Here is a 20,724-nt window from a genome sequence, read left to right as displayed (position 1 = left end):
GGTTAAGCTGTGCACCACCAAGTGGCTGGACCATGCAGGCCGATCAGGTTGCTCACGTACATCTACACTAGAGCTCTTTTCTCAGCTTAAATTTATGCCTCCACCCATCCATGAAAACACCCATATGGCCTGTGGTTACCGGAATACAGAACACGCTCAGCACTGCGACTGAATGCTCATAACGCTTCGCTGCTCACTGCTTCGATAGCTCTCACTTGGGGTCGACTGCCAAGCTGCTGGTGAAGAATCAACAGTAGCTCTGCCCTACGCATCTACAAAATTTGTCCGAACCATTTCAGGGGCCCTTTAACCTATCCCTAAACAACATTGTATTCCACAATAGACAATTTTTTTCATCTAGATTCCTAGGGTTATTTTTGACAAGAAGTTACAATGGAATGAGCAAATACAAATGAATGTGCAAAAGGTGGCTGATATGATCTAATAAAGGCATAGCAATATTCTCCGGACACTGCATTTCCCAGATGCTGCATTTCATATACAGAGTAGCCCTTAAGTTATTATTGCATGGTTTCACAAGGTGCGACATTCTAAAATCTTTCAAGCAACTCCAAAGAAGAGCACTACAAGTACAGGTCACATTTTTAAATCATAATGTGTGCTTTTAATTCTGGCTCTAGGCAGTTACAACAACTGCTGTTTTCCTCCCATTAGCGGTTTCTTTTCCTATACGTAATACAGAAGAGCCCCATTCATATGCTTTGAAAAAAAAAAAATGTGAGAAAAACATACTAACCTAAAAAAGAAGTAACTAAAAAATTTGATAGAGAACTATTGTTGACATCTACGTAATGCAAAGCATCGCGCGGATCGTTGCAGCATGAAACACAGATGCACGTGGAGCTGGTGGTGCTGCGAAGACTTGAGACGCATTTTCTTGTTTTCCTATTGCGTGGCATTTTAAGGGGGGACGCGGCTTTCGCATCGCGAAAAAGTGCCAAAAACTGATTTTTTGAAAATCACATTTTCAGTTTCTATAACCCTTTTTCTATCTGATACCCAAATATCATCACTGCAAACGAATTAGAAGTGCTCTAAGAAGTTCGTTTTATCAGCCAAGGTGGCAAAAAATCTATGAAAATCAAGAAAGAACAGCGTTTTTCAAGCCACAATATCTCCAGAACGGCGCGACCGAGCGCCGCCATCTTGGTCTCGTTGGAAAGCGCATTTCTGCATCTTTAAATTTGCTGCTTCCGCTATCTCTTTCATACAGAAACAAGTGCACAAAAAGCAAATGATTGAAGGTCATGCCAGAGTCTGCGATCGGCTGCGCCCGCCAAGTGACTCTAGTGCGGTTTACCATTGGTCCGGTGCCCGCATCGTCTGCGCGGCTCTTTGCACCTCGTGAGTCTGGACGTCTCCACTCGCCACTCGCCGCGATCAAGCATATCACGCACGGACTTCTCGGACCCTCGCCTAAGCATTTTGTACATCGTCCCCTCGGAATGCACGAGTAAGCACATCGAGTGTCAACTCCCCGAGCCCGCGACTAGGTATTTCGCGCGCCGGCACAGCGGACTTCGCGAATAAGCGCATGGAGTGTCGACTCACCAAGCCCTGACTAGGCATTTCGTGCATCGGCCCCGCGGACTTCGCGAATAAGCGCACCGAGTGTCAACTCCCTGAGCCTGCGACTAGGCATTTTTGCGCGTCGTCAACTCGGACTGTGCGAATGAGCGCATGGAATGTCGACTCCCCGAGCCCTGACCAGGCATTTCGCGTGTCGGCACTGCGGACTTATTCGCGCACCAGACCAGAGGTCACATGTACAAGAAGCCCCACATCACAAAACACCCCAAAGACTACAAATTTGGTGCCTTTTAGAGAACTGATAATAATAATAATAATATTTGGGGTTTTGCGTGCCAAAACCACTTTCTGATTATGAGGCATGCCGCAGTGGAGGACTCCGGAAATTTTGACCACCTGGGGTTCTTTAACGTGCACCTAAATCTAAGCACACGGGTGTTTTCGCATTTCGCCCCCATCGAAATGCGGCCGCCGTGGCCGGGATTCGATCCCGCGACCTCGTGCTCAGCAGCCCAACACCATAGCCACTGAGCAACCACTGCGGGTTTTTAGAGAACTGAGGAGAAGGTGAAACTTTGAGAGCCGTTTTCTCAAAACTGTTTTTCTGCCATTCTGCTCAGTTTCTGGAGCTGATTTCTTTGTTACCGCTTAACATATTTTGACTCCGTTTTTTTTTTTTTGTCACGTTCCTTGGGCTACAGTGCAGGTCGTGACATTCCTGTTTTCTTATCTTGACCCTTTGTAAGTTTACGATACAGCTATTCGTCTACCTCACAAATGCGCTTGATGTGAAGGCAACATAAAATATGGCACTCTAAAAAATTTGTGTTGTGAAAAAAAAAATGCAAGAATGTCACGACCCACGCCTTTGGCTATGCAGTCAATACTTAGCAAGCCTTCTATCACGTTTTTTAGTTCCCCAGGCTCTCCAGAAAGTTAGAGGGAGAAAAATTCTGCTCAATTTAATTGAATAAAATATTCTCAGGATATCACTCTGAAACTTTTAGGGAAGCATCAGGGAGACATTCTAAACATTTGTGCAAATTTTCATCAAAATCTGTGAAGAAATAAGGAAGTCGATTTTCAAAGCCACGTCCCCCCTTAAGAGGGCAAGCTGGTGGGCGATGCCGGGTGCCGCCGAAGCGAAACACGATGCCCATATAGCGCCGCCTGCAGCAAGGAACGAAGGCGCATTTGGGTTATCGCCTACTAAAAGCATGCAGTACACTACCAATGGCACTATGCACTACACACTGTAAAACACAGGTGAAGATGCTTATCGCAACAGGTTTGGCGGTGATAACTGTGTATGTGGCGTGCGACGACTTGATACCAGAATAAGAAACTGTTCGCGCCATCGTTTTCTCGTGAGACAGGCGGCTGTATACCGTTCTCAAGTGCGTGTGCCTCGCACCTTTTCTTATTCACATGGGATGTAGCGGCCGGGAAACGTATGCGATTAGAGTCTGTAGCAGGAAACGGCGGCATGCTTCAGTTATTGCCTGCTAGAAGTGTGCGCTACGCTACCGATGGCACCATGCGCTGTGAAACAGATAGGCGAAGATGCTTGTCGCAATAGGATTGGCGGTGATATCAGTGAATGCTGCGTGCAACAACCCCAGAGACTTGCAGGTCTGAAATGAGAAATTGAGTGCGCGCAGCATAGGCATATCTACCGCCCCTTGAGTGAAAAGTGGGGGAGGGGAACAAAGTATGTAATTTGTCCCCTCCCACCCCCGCTTATGAAAGTGTGCACTGGCATTTTCGGCTGCACACTGGAAAGTACATTAAAAAAACACCTGCGGCTAAATTTTCTTTCTTAGTAGAGTGACCACATAAGTAGTGCTTTTCTTTACTACGCATATCCCAGCTTGGACAACAACAAATGTCTTTTGTGCCTTGTCGGGACGCCCTGCATAGGACGACACGAGGGATACGCTATACACACTCGCATTGTGGATAACACCTGGCGCTGGGCAGTTCTTGCCCGAACCAACTGTCAGCTTGCGTAACTTGCATCATGCCCAGTTTTTTTGGGCTGCTGTATCCGCATTATAAAACACAATCAGCCTGTTACATTTAATCTGCGGGTGAGCGGGAGGTCCAGTGAGTATTATGATCAGCTGCGCCCAACGACTGGTGTGCTTACGGCATGAAATTGTTGGATTATCAAATGCTGGAACTATTTAATCTCTGTCCATTGCAGTCTCAGTATCTTATCACCATCAGAAATTTAATCGAACCTCTTACAGGTATAACTGTAATTTCATTTTGTAATCGCAACTTATCGTAGATATGCTCGTGAAAATGACTTTGGTCGAACTCGCAGAGCAATTTCATTACCCATAAAACACTGACTTGCATTTTTTTTAAAGACATGCGCCACTTCTGACTGACAATTTCATTTTCTGGCTGTATCTACGTAACAGCTACACTATAACTTGTTTCCAGGCAGGAGCAAACACAGCCGATACTTCGTATTTTGAAAAAAATGAGGTCTGCTTTTTGGTGATGTGTACTGAAAATTGGGGCTTTCGTAATAAATTACATATGCAAGCACTCCAGAGTGTTTGAGCGTGTCTAACGAGTGGGGAAGAACTGAGCCCGCTGCCCTCGCATAACTGTAGAAGTTGCCATGAGCAAATTTAGGGAAAATTGGTGGTACACTATGGAAACTCTCCGAGCGAAGTTAAATGCAGTTGGATGAAACACAGTCTTTGTAAAAGATTTCTTATTCAAGTGTTAGAGCACGTGATATGGCTGCTATTGGCTATGCTTTCTAATGTCCTGACATAGCTGTAGTTTACAACAGGTTTATATTTTGTAGAAGGGGGAGGGGGGACATGATAACTGCAATTTGCGACAAAATTTTTACGTTCCTAGTCTGATTAGAAGCATTGCAAATAATTAATGATCCACAGTTTTTTTTTTTCCGCCATTTTCAGGCGTCGTAACACATGCCCTCTTAGTTTCAGCGATGTCCTCGATGAACTAAACTAGACATTTTATTTATATTTGGCAAAAATAAAGGGCACGTTATGGGTAATATGTAGGTAATCTTCGAAGATAGGGGACTAATTATGACATTTGTACTAAATTATGCGTGTAAGTTATCCAGAGCTGCACTATAACCTACCACCTATTGCCCTGGAAGAACTGTGAACTCAACAGATATAAAATCTAGCGGAAATTGAGTGGGGGGGTATAAAGAAATAAAGCACTACATACCACCCTCAGCAGTTGTGGTGATTTTCAAAAGATACACTGGAAATTCACTGTCCCAGGGCAGGAATGACAAGTCAATTAAAAAAAATATATAGCAGGTAAATTATGTTGATTGTACGTCGTTACGCATAACCTCAACATACTCTTAGCTAAACAAGCAATATATTTATGCTGTAGATTTAAAGGGACCCTGAAACGATTTTGATGATTTTCTACAAATGTACCGAGTCGTTAGAGTAGGTCCTTCTGATCATTAATTGACAAATTAATGATCCGCGTAAAGCGTGTAATTTATCATAAGGTTTTAAAAATGCACAACGCTGCCGATGGCAGCACACTGCTCGGCGAAATTTTAAGCCGCCCCTACCCATGTGACCAAAATCACCTATACGACGTTAGTGGGGCGAGCTATCCGATTGGTTGACCAGGGCGCGTGATCGATAATTTTTCCAACTTTATGGTAAATAAATGATGTTCGTAATAGTTCGAATGTTAGTTAATTTGTTTTTATAAAAAGAAAGTAACAGAAAAAGAATGCACAAAAACAATTTTTCAGTACACTTAAACACTTCCGGCACACAGCAAGTGTCGTCCGCTTGTGTTACAACGTGCTCCGTCTTTGACGAGAGCTCCGCCGTCAGTATCGGTTTGTCTTTTTGCAAGCTCTATGATTCGACTTTGTTCCGTTGTGGACTGCAAACATAGCAACTGGCAATATGTCAAGCTGCGACATCGTGTCTCCCTGCAAGCCGGTCGAGGAGCGGACTGGCTGCAGCACATCGGACTGTCGCTATCCGATCGGTGCCACGATTTGTGCGATTGCGGCCATCACTTTACATCGGAAGATGTAAAGCAAGAGCGTTTCACGAGTCCGGTATTAGGGTAAAAGCAAGGGCGCACGGCCTGGCCGTGTCCCCTTGAGTGTCTTTTCAGGGGATGAACAGAAGCGCAAATGTGAATTGTTTGCATGGTGCAGCCACCTGGTAGCATAGAGCTCAACCACACACAGCAGTAACAAAACGTATTCTCCTTTGCTGCTGGTGTAAATTTTTCGCAGGAGTGTAATCACTAACACATTGTTTTTGTAAATGTTTAGAATGTTTTACAGTTGGTTAGAGAAATATTAGCTCTTTCTTTGGCTGGTTAAGCTCTGTGCCAATGGGTGGCTGGACCATGGAGACAGATCAGGCCGCTCACGTATGTGTACGCTAAAGTTCCTTCATCAGCTTGAGTTTATGTCTCCACCGTTCGATCGAAATATTCAGGTAGTGTGTGATTACTGGAATACCAGACACGTTCGGCACTACGACAGAATGCTCGCAGCGCACGCTGCTTCGATAGCTCTCGCTTGGGGTCAACGGCCAAGCGGCTAGCAGAGAGGTTTCTCGCGGGCGGGGGCGGGCTCCAAAACAACCGGAAGTGGACGATGTGACGTCACATTGTGACGCAGAGCCAGTGAAGGCGGAGATTAGCCCCGGTCGCTCAGCGAATGAGTTGAGGAGGAAAAGCATGGCTAGGGAGGAGGGTAACTTGTAATAACTTGTAGCTCTGTGAATACGTAACGTTTCACTTAAATTGTGGTGCGAATGTTCTGCTTAAGCTGTACCCTACGCGTCTACAAAATTTGTCCGAACCGTTTCAGGGGCCCTTTAAACAGCAAGTACAATTCTTTGTAGAATTAGTCAAATTCTTTGTAGCAAATGTGCATTCTTTATGTGCACTGTACTGCTGCTGCTAGGTGGGATCCGGGACCACTGTGGGGTACTCATTGCCTTTAGTTTCTGTATCATCTTGAGATATTATATAGTTGCAAGAGATAAATGCAAATAGACATCATTGTTCGGGTCCCCATGGTTCACCATGTGTGATTCATAAATAGGTCCCTGTCAAATATAATCATAACTGACAGAAGCATTTCCAGGATATTTCTCTTATTGCAATAGTAGATCACTACATATATATATATATATATATATATATATATATATATATATATATATATATATATATATATATATATATATATATATATATATATATATATTGACGCGTGTACTTATCTTTATCGGGCGACCACGTTTCGCCGCCTAACAAATGTAATCGCACAGCGCGGGATCCGCCTGCATGTATCAGAAGTTTCTGGAAAGTTATCGATGCTTCTATCCGGCTGTCTGTTGTCGCCAAACCCTGTCTTATCTGATTTCATCGCGTGACGCGAATGGTGTAGAACTTTGTGGAAGGCACGCGGGTCCGAATGATTAGTCTGGAACATTCGACGACTGCAGTATAAAAGCCGACGCGCTTGACCCGCTGATCAGATTTTCGACGATCGCCGACTGTGTTCGCCGCTATCGTTGTGCTTTAAGTGTACCCTGTTTTGTGGGGCACAGGTTCGCCCAATAAAAGCTAGTTTGTCTTTCACAGTACTGCTACTGTGTTCTTTAACGTCACTACCACGTGACAATATATATATATATATATATATAGTGGAACCCCGTTCATACATTTTTCACCGGACCGGGGAAAAAAAACTTTTTCCGTTTCTTTCGCTCACTAGAAATCGCAACACGTTTCTCAATAGCCTGGAAGGCCGCATTGCTGTCAGCATCGCTGTGAGGTGCGACGTACCTGCGGAGGAGATCCAGAGCCGCGACGGCTTCTCCAAAGCTAGGATTTGGCAACTCCCCGGCATCATGCGGCTCGTGCTCCTTGTCGTCACCGCGCCATGGCAATGGCAACGGACGAAGGAATATCCGCGGGAAATTTTGCCCTCTTTGGCGTAGTCATGAGAACATGCTAACGATTGTTTAGTATTGCTGCGGAGCGCGCGCGTCCGAGCAGCCCGGTTGCGTGCAGCGCGGCCGGGCTGCTCGGACGACGTAGCAGCCGGGAGAACGCAGCAGTGAGGAACGTAACAGCGGGGTTCTACTATATATATATATATATATATAGACACACACACACAAACACACACACAAAGAGAGAGCGAGGGGTCACATTGTCAGCTGTTTGCCCCTACTCTAGAAATACAGTAAAATCTCGTTACTACGAATACCACATAATGAACTTTTCAGATTTACGATTTTTTTTTTAATTCCCGCCAAAATGCCCATATTTTCAATGTAAAAAACTTTCAGTAATACGAATTTCAGATCACTGAATATTTCAGAATAACGTACGTAATTTAATCCCATAATCGCCATGATGCTTAGGAATTACGAAGTTCCATTCAAGTTCCAGTACCGAATCCCCGAGGCTTACACCTATCGTCATCATCCACAGCAGCAGCCATGCGCTGGGGAGCCCATTTCAATGGGTACAGCCCCAGCAGCATCGGCAACAGCGTAAATGTTGCGTTGCATATGGTCATGTTCGGACTCTCCTACTATGTCGTAGGCCTAGCATCACCACGTTGATAGCAATCGGCAGGAGCTGCGAAGTTATCGGTGCTGTTATTGTGTTGTGCGATCGCTTTGCTGATAACGAGTTCTCCCAGCCCCCGAGTTAAAAAGAAGCGATGCCAGTTTTCACTCAAAGAAAAAGTGGACATTTTTTGGACATTTTGACACAGCTGAATGCTTGAAGAAAGCAAGTCGACCTGTGCAGGGAGCGTGATATTCCCCTGTCAACAATAGCAATGATGCTCAAGGATTGGGAAAGATTGTGAAATTGCATCGACAGTCACAGCTGGCTCCCTGAAGTAAACGCTTGCAACTTGGTAACTACCAGAACGTCGACAACGCCATCCTCACATGGTTTAAGGATGCCAGACAAAACTATGTGCCCGTGTCAGGCCCAATTATTCAAGAGAAGGCGCTACAATTCGCGGCTGCCTTGAACATCTCCGGTTTCGATGCAAGTGCCGGATGGCTTTACCTCTTCCTGCAAAGGAATAACATTGCATGCCAGGTTGCTTGTGGCGAAGAAAAGGCAGCAGATGCCGAGAGTGCAGTTGCCTGGCCGAACGAGCGCTTTCAAGAGATCGACTCTCTCTCCAGACGACATTTTCGATGGCGATAAAACAGCGTTCTTTTATCAGTAGTTGCCTGATAAAACAATGAACTTCAAAGGTAAAAACTGCAAGAGCGGAACGAAATCACGTCTCCGCGTATCGATTCTGTTCTGCTGCAACTCCATAGGCACAGAAAAACTCAAGCCGCTAGTTGTTGGCAAGTCTGCTGAGCCGCGCTGCTTGAAAAACGTTTTCTCGTTGCCCTGCGACTACCGAGCCAACAAAAAAAGCGTGGATGACGCGAGAATTGTTCATTCAGTGGCTGCTGCAGCTCGACGACACAATGAAGAAGAAAGACAGAAAAATTCCCCTCATCGTTGACAATCGCTCGGTGCATATCATGGACGTGTGATAGAGCAATGTGTAACTTGAATTTATGCCCCAGAGTTGTACTTCTTTGCTCCAACCTTTGGACTAGGGCATCATCAGATGTGTGAAGGCCAAATTTCGAGAGCTTCTTGTACAGCGCCTCCTGATCAATATTCAATTGAAGCTGCCCACACTGGTAAACATCCGTCAAGCTGCAGAAATGCTTACAGGGTCATGGTGGAACGCAAAGGCAAGCACGATCAGCAACTGCTGGTGAAAGGCAGGCCTTTTAAAGGCTTCACCTATGCCCCAAGACTGCGAGGACACTGAGGAGATCAACCCAGAACTGTAGAACGAGCTTACTGAGAAGCTCCCCATTGACACCACGGTGACCTTCGATGATTACATTGACAACGACAGTGCGGCGGCTACATCTGTGGAGCTCACCAACGAAGACAGGGTAAATAAAGTGCGTGAGCAAGAAGATTGCAGTAGTGACGAAGACAACGCTGACATTGGATCAACACACAAAGCGGAAGAGTGTTTCCAGCTCAGATGTTTTAGTTTTTCTAGAAAAGACGCAATCATTTCTCGGGCGCTCTAAAGATGTCCCTGATGACGTTCAGAGGAAGGTCGAGGATGTGGAGGCTTTCATGCTGCAGCGCTTGCTGTCTACTCGCCAGAAGATTACAGGCTTCTTCAAGCAATAAATTGTAGTTAAACTGTGCCCAGTGTTCTTGTTTATTATTTACGTATGAACACACACATCTGCTGCAAAGGGAAGTAATTTTCGTTGTTGTGTTCCATTATTGACATGAAAATATTGGTTTTTTAATACTATGATAATTCAAATTAACAAATTAAATTCGGCAGTCCCACGAAGTTCGTTGTAACGAGATTCTACTGTAGTCAGTACGCCAGGCTTTTTTACGTGAGATGGGCGGGCAAGTGCAGCGGTCAAGCTGCCGCAGCTGGTCGCTATATACTGTTTTCGATCACGTGCACCTCGCATATTTTCTTGTTTACATGGGATGTAGGGGCCAGAAAACATATCATACGATTGCAGTTTGGCAACGTACTGAACGTTGGTGCCAAAAAATGGTATTTTCCAGGAACATATCAACAGGTAAAAAATGAGCGTAACTCTATTGGGTCATTTTTTTGTGTTCTCAATTGCGAACGTCGGCGCCAGGAAAACATACATAACGGGAACGCATCAACGAGGTTCTACTGTACAGGGCATACCTTGAAGGGTAACTTGTGCCAAAATGTTGCAGTGTTCATTGTGAAAGACAATGAATCTAATGGTGGTGACATTTGGACCATGGCAAACAGAGAGAAAAACTGCATAGTTTTCAACTAGCGTGCAAGTTGTACTTTCTGTGTGGAATAACTGTGAAATTATAATGCATGTTGGAGATATGGTCCAATTTATGTTCATTATTTGTTGATCTTACTGCTTTCTTCAGCCGACCTGTGCATTTATTGTTTCACTTTTTATGGGACTGACAACTAGCCCTATTGATAGATATGGGGCTGTTTCCTGCGCCTACTTCGAGTTCCCCAGACCACATCGAACCCCAGCACAACTAATTGAGAAGCGCAGAAACGCGGAAAGCACATTCCAGAGGAGCGCTCGAGCAAACAAGTTGAAGGCCCCCACTTCGTACGCCGCCGGTGGAGCTATTCAATGCTTGACTTTTCCAGAAAACGAAGGGATAGCCCGGCACTGTTACAAGGAAAGTGGGTCCCGAAGCAAGATGGCTGTGATGTACCGGGAAGGCCTGGCAGCGTAGCCCCCATACACCCATTGTGCCGACGCGTTGCAAGCCAGCGAGGCAAGACCGCACGGAAAAGTAAGGCACCGTGAAAGTAAGGCACCCTGCCCGCCTTGGTCCGCCGTCGCCCCCACCTCGCTATTGTGACAGCGAGTTGTAAGTCAGCAAGGCAAGACCGCAGGGGGACCAAGCGGAGACTCTCTTCACCGGGTATGACACCATCGCACGGGCGCCTACCATTGGCCGAAAATGGCATCATCTGAGCGGACTCTCCCATTGGCCGAACATGACGCGACTTCCAGTCCTCGAAGAGTTTAAAAGAAGCATTCCAGAGAGACCAGAGCATTCCCTGATTCACCTCTCTCGAACTTCTTGCCGCGGGCCGCAGCGTCCGAGTTGCTGCCGGCCCGTAATGACTGTACGACTGTTACTTGAGTCTCACCTCTCTGTATATAATGTAAAATAAACCCTCCCAAGTTTCTTTTCATCCCGAAGTCCGTCCTCAACCCCTACACTATGAGGCTATTGGCCCAATCATTTATGCATATAGAATATTTTTTTTTTGTAGTTGAAAATAAAGTTCCATCCATTGACTGGAAATAGAAAAAAGAGCCCACAACCATCTCATCACATTAAGCTCATTTCTGAGCCTCACATCTGTAAGGTTGGAGCTGTCAGGAGTACATTCACTTATGCACTTTGTCGAGGTCCCTTCCAACCTTGCATCACCCACTGTGAACTGCACGCCCTACTCGGAAAATGCTGGTACCCATGGTACAAGGAAGACTGCGATTGCATTATAAGTCTAGCCACACCAGTCTGAGACTTATCCCTACAATGGTTTTCAGCTGAACTAGTTGGCTCATATTTTCACCGATTTCAGCAGGCATGCGATCTTCACGGAGCAATTGTTTATGCTTTCTTCCTTCCATGTTATCAAGATAATTCTTGAAATGCTATTTTCTTCTTCTACAATTCAGCACGGCAGTGGGCAGATGCATCATGACCAGAGAACTATTGTCAGTCATTGCCTTCTTTGCCCACTGTTACTGAGCCTCGATCATTATGTGAATGCTTCATCTGGTCTGGATTTCATCATGGTAGCATTTCGATAGCAGAGTCCTAGCAATACTTTTCTACAGACCCCATTTGCGATAAGGACGGCAGCTGCCGCTAGGGGCGCCACTGCAGGTGAGGAGGTGCCACCAGCTTGCATTGGCGGTGTCTGGATGGGCCTGATCACACTAGGTCGACACAACGGCAATTTCGGTCTGCAGACTTCCTGCAACAGCTGTGTTGTACAGATGGCTGTGTTGGCCGGACTGGTGTCGTGGGCAGACAAGTCAGACGATTTTGTCGCCACACTGCAATGACAACAACCCCGTGCCAACAAGGCCTGTCATTAAATTTTCACGGCTGATTTTTACACATGCTGCTCGCTTTTCTTTTTTTTACTCATTCTAAACAAGACATTTAGCATATTAGAGGCAAAGAACAGAGCATGTGCAATTTTCCGCATTTGAATACAGATTTATGTGAGCGGTGCATTTGTTTACACTGGCACATACGACCAGAGTTGGTTGTTTACTTCAAGCACACTGTAAACTGACATGAAATAATGACTAAATATTGCAGACATGCTGGTTTATGAACATGAGCATAGTGACATCACACTAGCTGAGATAAGCTGCATGATATGAACAACTGGCAGCTTCAGGGGATCCTGTAAAAACAAACTGGGAGAGGGGAGGCTGTTATTGATAGCTACAGTATTTTTCCATGTGTAACCTACCACTGTGTAACCCCCACCCCCAATTACAGCAGCCTGGAAAGAAAAAAAAAATTTCTGCGCATATAACTGGCGGAAATAACTGCATACAACAATGCTCTATTCCTTGCAAAAGCAGTTTCCTTCGTGGATGCACGAATTGTCTAAGTCACAGCTTCGGCCAGTGGCTCTACGAATAAGATAATTTCGCAGCACAGACGGAGCAACCCTCGCATGGGCAATGGTGATGGAGCGAACCCGACCGAACCGAAAATCTTAATGGTGATTTGGCTCTGCGCCATATGGCAAAGTGTTTCACGCAGACCAAACGATCACCACGGGCACAGGTGACATATAATCATGCAATACACTATCCGAAAGCTCGAATCACAATATTCTCCGCCAAGTGAACATAGCTTTATCTTTAGATTATGCTGCGCTAGGACAGCTGTTGGGCACAACTCATTGTGATTCAAGTTCTAGACAGCCAGCTCCGCAGGCACTATTCACTAACTACTAAACGCAAAATGGCTTACAGTAAAGAGGAAGGAGAATGGGCAACCATGACAGAGGGAAGAAGGGATCATGCAACAAGCAGGCATGGGGAGAAAGTAAGGTTCCCCTCCTTTTTTTACGAGACATTGAATGCCGGAGAAACTTGCCTTGAGGTATGGCTTCACTCAAGCGTGTCATGCTGTTGTGAAGCCACCCCTCAAGGTGAAATTCACATATAACTCGCATCCCGACTTTACCGCTAAAATTAAATTTTTGATGCAGATTACACACACAAAAATATGGTAGCTTTCGCATTTTCCAGAACTCTTCATCATGCATGCAGTGGGCCCGGTGGAGTATTGTTAAAGGAAATTACGCATCTAAGCACTCGGAGGGTGTGTAGCTTTCTTTGAAAACGACGATGCCTGCTGTATACTCGTAACAGTCAGGCACACTGCAGTATTGTGGGGGCTGTCGCTTGTTGCCCGTTTGACATAGGAGACAAACAAATGTGTTGGCAAAGAAATCTCGCAATACACGCAGAGCTACCATTATACCTAGTCACATGTCATTCAGGGAATCATCAGTAAGTGCGAGCGGCAGCCTTCAATCAACAAAGGTGATGCACAGACGATGGCTCTGCACTATGTCACAGTTTACTATGCGAACACCATCATCATCAGCCTGTTTTTATGTCCACTGCAGAGCGATCTTCAATTACTCCAGTCTGTGCTAGCCGATTCCAATTTGTGCTTGCAAATTTCCTAACTTCATCACCTCACCCATTTTCTGCCGTCCTTAACCTGTGCTTCCCTTTTTGGCATGCACTCTAACGGTCCAACTCTAATGGTCCAACGGTTACCTGCCTTACACATTACATTACGTGCTACCAGTGTTTTCAAAGATTTACGAATTGACAATTAATAACAGGCTGTCAAAATATCTAACCAAGTATCATATAATATCACCCTCACAGTATGGTTTTCAGAAAAATAAGACAACTCGGGACGCTCTTCTTGCTGTCAAGCAGCAAATCATCAGAAATTTTGAAGATAAGCTCTTCACCTTAGGAATATTGCTCGACCTGCGCAAAGCTTTTGATTCCGTTGACCACAAAATCTTAGCTATAAAATTAGATTGCTATGGAATTCGAGGTATCACATTGGACCTTATCAAGAGCTACTTATCGTTTCGGCGTCAGTTTGTTAAAATAGACTGCAGTTCTTCAAAACAGCTTGACATTAAACTAGGTGTCCCGCAAGGTTTGATATTAGGCCCGTTACTTTTCCTCTCATATGTGAATTACATTACGGACTACAAAGAATACCCACAATAACCATGTTTGCAGATACACTAGTTTGTTCTTTACAGGTAGAACACTGCATGACATTGAACAATCGGCCAATCTGTATTTAAATGATTTATCCACATGGTTGCAACAAAACAAACTTCAGTTGAATGCAGTAAAAACAAAGTACATGATATTTAAGCCAATCAATAAGCATAAAACAATGATTAACTTACAGTACAGAGGACATAACTTAGAACAAGCAAGTGTGCAAAAGTTCCTTGGGGTATGGTTTAGTGAAGAGCTGTCTTTGACCCCTCATGTTAATCATCTGCTCTCCGAACTCACGAAGTCTGTTGGACGTATTAGAAAAATAGCTCCTCTTCTACCTCTTTGGCTAAAGCAATCACTATATTACTCCCTGTTCTATTCTAAACTTTTGTATGGCATTCTGGTCTGGGGGACAACGACAAAAGGGAACTACGATAGGCTACAACTGTTGCGAAAACGTGTCCTCCGGATTTTCGTGAACCACACCGGCCCTATTAGTTTGTTACCGACGCAACCACTTTTTCCTAGATTTGATGTTTTACCTGCAAATAAAGTCTATTTATGGATAATGGCACAGCGAATTTATAAACAGAAACTCCACAGTATTTACACACCTGTCTTGGCGCAATATAATATCCGTAACCCCAAATGCAGAAATAAAAAAAATCAGAACAAATTATGGAAAACAAGATCTAAATTATCAGGTAATAGACACGTTAAATAACTGTGCTTCTATTTTGGATTTCTGCCTACCCAGAAAAACGTTCAAATGTGAACTGCAGTCAATTTTGTTTTCCGTTGAAATAGTTCAGTTACAATGATAAATGTAAATTTCCGTTTCAATTGTTGACTTTCTTTTAAATATTTTTGTGATATGAGCGAATCTGCAATGTGATTTTTAAAAATAAACTGTGCATAGTGCTTCAGTACACTCATATTGTATAGGATGTATGATGTACGTATGGTGTAGTCTGTATGCGTGTACTATTTGTAACGCCGCTTCTGTTTTGTTACCAGCTCTCTGCTGTACTGCTGTAGACTGCTCCTTTTGTTACGGGGGCAGAGACCTTGTCAGGCAATCATGCCTTTAGTCTTTGCCACCCACAGGATGATGTGATTTTCCCGCAAATAAAAACTGACTGACTGACATGGCCTGCCCAGCTCCATTTTTTTCTCTTAATGTCAACTAGAATACGGTCTTTCATCATTTGTTCTCCGATTCACAATGCTCTCTTCCCATCTCTCAACATTACAGCCAAAATTTTTCCTTCTATCACTCTTTATGCGGTCCGTAACTTGTTCTTGAGCTTCTTTGTTAACCCCCAAGTTTCTGCTCCATATGTTATCACTGGTAGAATGCAATGACTGTACACTTCTTTTCAATGTATGGCAGTGGTAAGCTCCCAGTCATGATTTGGTTATGCCTGCTGTATGCACTCCAACTCATTTATATTCTGTAAATTTCCTTCTCATGACCAGTGTCCTCTGCAAGTAATTGACCTAAATAAACATACTCCTGCAGAGACTGTAGGGGCTGACTGGTGATGATGAATTCTTGTTCGCTCCCTTGCCAAGCTATTCCACATTACCTATGTCTTCTGCATATTAATCTTTAACCCTACTCTTATACTTTCTCGGTCAAGATGCTCAATCATTTGTTGCAATTCATCCCCAGTGTTGCTGCACAGGACAATGCCATCTGTTCAATAAAGGTTGTCGAGACATTCGCTGTTGATCCTGCACTCTAAAGCAAAATTACACCCTTTGGGTCGTATCTTGCCACACAACAATAAACGCCATCTGTCCTGTCCGCATTTCCTTTCTTTAACGCTGCAAGCCTGGTACTTCCCAGTAACGAACGACATGCGCGTTATCAGCATGACATAGCATTCCCGACAGGATAGTAGCGGGCATGGCACTTTCAAGAAAGGAAACGCAAGCAGGCAGATGACGATTAGCGCATTGTGGCATATATACACACCCTAAAGGGTGTACCTTCGTCAAAGAGTGTAAGCCTTCCCAGTCTAATATACACCATACGTGCATACCATGCACTTCAAATCACTATGGCCATAACTGAACTACAAAAACAGTTTCTTTCGTCCTAATTGATGATCTTTTAGTTCAGGTCTGTCGGTAGTGGGTACACGAACTCGTGTGTTGAGCTAGGCCAGACATCTGCTGAACAACAGTGACACAGCCTCAAACTCGATTTGAAAGCCTGGGATGGACCGACACTTTGCATGCATTTGAACTTCGGAAGCACGTTTCAACTAACTTTAAGCTCAAATAAATATAAGGTGCCCCAGCTAACATTCACCAAGCTGTTAAATAAAAACAGGTGCGGCCTGTCAGCTGGACACCATATGTCTCTTAATCGTATTGTGCACAGTGTTTTTAATTTCTTTTTTTTTTTAACAGCTAGGCTAACTTTAGTTGGTGCACTCAGTACATACAGTAAAACCTTGTCAATACATACCCGCTTAATAAGTAATTCCGGTTTAAATATTGTTGCGATGAATCCCCCGATCTGTCGAAACTGAACCTAATGTTTTGGCAGACCACGTAACTCTTTCACTATGCCTATGGCATTTCTGTTGGAATTCTTCTACCAATAAAGCTATATGCAAAGCCTGAAATGACGACTTAACTTGAAGTATTTATTAGATTTGACAATTTCTGGCTGATTGGGGAGCCTGGAAAAATATAAAGCTTCCACTGAAGGTATACTATATATATATATATATATATATATATATATATATATATATATATATATATATATATATATATATATATCAGCACTAGAAGCACCTAGTGCTACTAGCACTTCTTCAATAACACAATGAAAAATTTGCCCTTTGGTGGACTCGGCAACATAATTTTTCAATGAGAGTTGCTGCAAAGACACAGAAGCTTCTCTCATGTTGTCAATTCTCCGACCAGACAGAATGGCCTGTTTTACCGATGCCTCAAACAATGGCACATAGATGCTCACGAGTGCATGTTATTTTGATAACTGTGTTGGACTAATATCAAGTGCAGGTTTATTTTTCCCAACATGGTTGCTTTTATCCATCAGTGCTTCGACAGCATATTTACAAATTACTACGCGCTATCCTTACCGTTGTTTGGGCTTTGCACTCACATAAGAGCACTTCAGACTGACCTTCGACCTACGCAGAAGCCTACGCAGTACTGTCTGCGGTAAAACACAAAGAAATTAAAACTAGAAAAAGCGATAATACTCACGCACTCGTTAGGTGCTGTAAAAGCACTAATGTCCTTATGAAAACACAAAAATTATGTTTTCATTGAGCTTTACTCTTTCTTGTGCAATATTTATTCATCTCATAGACATGTGACAATATGCTGGGTCTCTGGTCATAGATGCATCGAAAGTAATGTGCTGGCCGACCAAATGGCCACATCAGTTACACCTCACGTTGGTAATACCACCACTGCTATTCCTGCCACAGACCTCAAGCCTTTTTTGCGAACGAAACGGCGAAGCTACTGGCAACGCATGTGGGAAAATGAAACAAATAATAAGCTGCATTTGATTAAGCCAACGATAGGTTTCTGGCCTCCCGTTACAAAAACAAGACGGACCAATGTCCTATACTGTAGACTCGGAATAGGACACACATATGGTACTCACAATTTTCTGCTTACTGGCAACGACCCTCCTACCTGTGGTAGATGTGGTGAAAGGCTCACCGTCCTCCACGTCCTCGTGGAGTGTCGGGAAGCCGAAAGAGAAAGAAGGAAACATTTTCCTCTAGCATAACGGGATAGTATCCCTCTCCATCCCGGTATGTTTCTTGGTAAGGAACCCCTTTTTACCACCAAAGCTGTCCTAGGTTTTCTGAATGATGTGGTTCTGCATGTTAATAGCCTAATAGTATCGTAGCACATCCTCTCTCTAGAGGATGCTGCTGTGATAGTAGTTCAGGACAGCACACACCTTCAGGTCCTTGCGCTTCAAGGACTCTGTTAGGGCAGTAGTGCTCTTGAGAATTTTTTATCGAAATGACTAATTTTAGCACATTGTCAGTCTTTTACAATGCTTTTTTTACGTCCATGGCACGCTTCATAGTCATTGTCATAGTTTTATTGCATGTAGCTTTTACACACTTTACAGTGACCGTTTTTTAGGCCCCTTTACAGCCCTATTACAACCACTGCTCGTAATTTACCGCTTCACTTTCATTTCGTTAACATTGGCTTGGCGCTCTTTGGCCATACCTGGCCCTTGCGCCATAAAACACCACACATCATCATCTTCGACTGAAGCTTGGCTGGCAGTCTAATCTCTTATATTTTGAACACCGCCTGTGCAAGTGCTCTAAATCAATACTGTGTAATACTGTGCAACACTCCACATTACCGTACAGCATTGCACAGGAACTGAACAAAGCATGTGGAGATTCCAACGCCAGTTTAACGCACACTGGGCCACCTCACTTGCACAGAAAAGCTGATTGAACGCAATATCCAAGTATGAGGAGACTTCTGCATGCTTCCCTGGCCTGACAACTAACCCTTTGCAAGCGCAAAAAATGCACTAATAAACTAGGCGCCTGCTGCAATGAGTAAAAAAAATGAGCAACTCTTTTCCTACCGGAAAAAGAGGGTAAGCGAAACGTCCTGCGTGCACCTGACTTATGTCACGTTTAAGTAACCCACAGGTAACGGCACCAGATTGCTTTGGCTTCTGGCTCCCTCAACTTGAGATCTTCTTCTCGTTGCTGTCTGACTGCCTGGGCTCGGGTGGCTCTAACGGCTGGATTGGCGGGCTGACGGCAAGCCCTTTCACGGGTGAGTTCTCGCCGCCACTCGTTGAACGCTGCCCGTTCCTCAAGAGAACACACAACACGTTGGCCGTCCCATCCGTCTTCCTGAGACTGAATGGAAACGAAGCCGGCGCAGTGCGCACGATACCCTTTCCTGCCTTTTCGCTCCCCGGCTGAAGCGAAACGGGTTTGATTAGATGCGCGCATGGCGTTGATGCTCCAGTGCCAGCGCAGCTTTCAACTCACCAAACTGCCCTTTCCTGCAGCTGCTCTGCTCTGAGAGCAACTGGGTTTTGGCGTGACCATATCATCCCCAAAACTTGAGCCACTACACGCTTCGCTTGAAAACAAATGCTCCCTGTGCAATAGGAACTTACCCGTTTTCCCATTTGTAAAGCTACTGCTTTCCCCACGTAGCATTGACATTACTATGGCTAGTATTGATGCCAACAAATCTCCAACTTAACTTTTTGTGAGTGATCTGATTTACAAAAGTTTGGAACTATAGAAATGAGGTGAATATTTTGTATATTTCATTTTTTTTGCTCTCAGTACTAACATTAAAGAAGTAAGATAATTAATCTGTGTCCCTTGGCATGCTACTTTGAAGTTACACCTAGGAATTCTCGAAGCTCTCCGAGCAATCATTACTGCTTTATATGCATTGTAAACATCAGTGATCAGGCTATAATTTGATGTATCATGCTATATGTTCCGACTACTATGTCTTCAAATTAAGAGTTAAAACTTAAACGCCCTGAAAACGAGCACATTTCCAGCAGTAATGAAAGAGTTAAGCCACAGTCACTTACAGCATGCCAAACAGTTATTGCGCAATATTTACCTCATTTTTTGGCACGGAAAAGTGCGGAATCGGTGAAATGTCGTGCATGCAGACCACAGATAGTGAAATTGCGGTACAGGAACCTTTCCCAGACTGCAGTCACCACCAATAGTGACGTCAAAACATGGTAGCCATGACGTATTTGCTTCTCCCATAGCTTCAGGCGGCACTTCAATGTCGTCCCGACGACGACCTGGAAGTGGATGATGGCCATTCGGTATCCGATGCAGCGTGTGTGTTGACCGCCACGAGGGCGTCACAAGGGCCTGATGAAGAAATTGGCTCACGGCCTTGCAGAGTTTGAGGATGCCATCATTGCTGCAAGGCCATCATGGTGGCAAGTGAAAAACAGATTTTTTTGCTGCCTGCTCGCAAATAAAACTTTTCTGTGTACATGTTTCAGTGAGAGTTAAGACAGTGCGTTTTTTTGGCTGGCAAGTTTATAGCCGCTCATTTGCCATTGTTGGTTAATAAGTACATCACTTAATGCGTACCTGATTCACATTCTCTGCCAACTAGGTACTAACGAGGTTTTACTGTATATAAGGACAGGTGCTGTGGCAATAGCACTGTCTGGGCAATGTTTTCTCTAGGCAGCTGATCTCCC

At 44.3% G+C, this 20,724-nt stretch overlaps 1 protein-coding gene across 9 annotated transcripts in view; it reads right to left on the bottom strand.

Annotated features, from left to right (window-relative positions):
• Ctl2 (Choline transporter-like 2) overlaps positions 1 to 20,724 on the bottom strand; it is a 608,937-nt gene that overhangs the window by 146,303 nt on the left and 441,910 nt on the right. The gene's annotated exons all lie outside the window — the stretch shown is intronic.

The sequence above is a fragment of the Dermacentor albipictus genome, chromosome 1 (genome assembly GCF_038994185.2).
Source record: "Dermacentor albipictus isolate Rhodes 1998 colony chromosome 1, USDA_Dalb.pri_finalv2, whole genome shotgun sequence".
Classification (NCBI taxonomy): domain Eukaryota; kingdom Metazoa; phylum Arthropoda; class Arachnida; order Ixodida; family Ixodidae; genus Dermacentor; species Dermacentor albipictus.
Note: the sequence above shows the minus strand (reverse complement) of the source record. Positions and strands in the feature narration are given on the sequence as shown.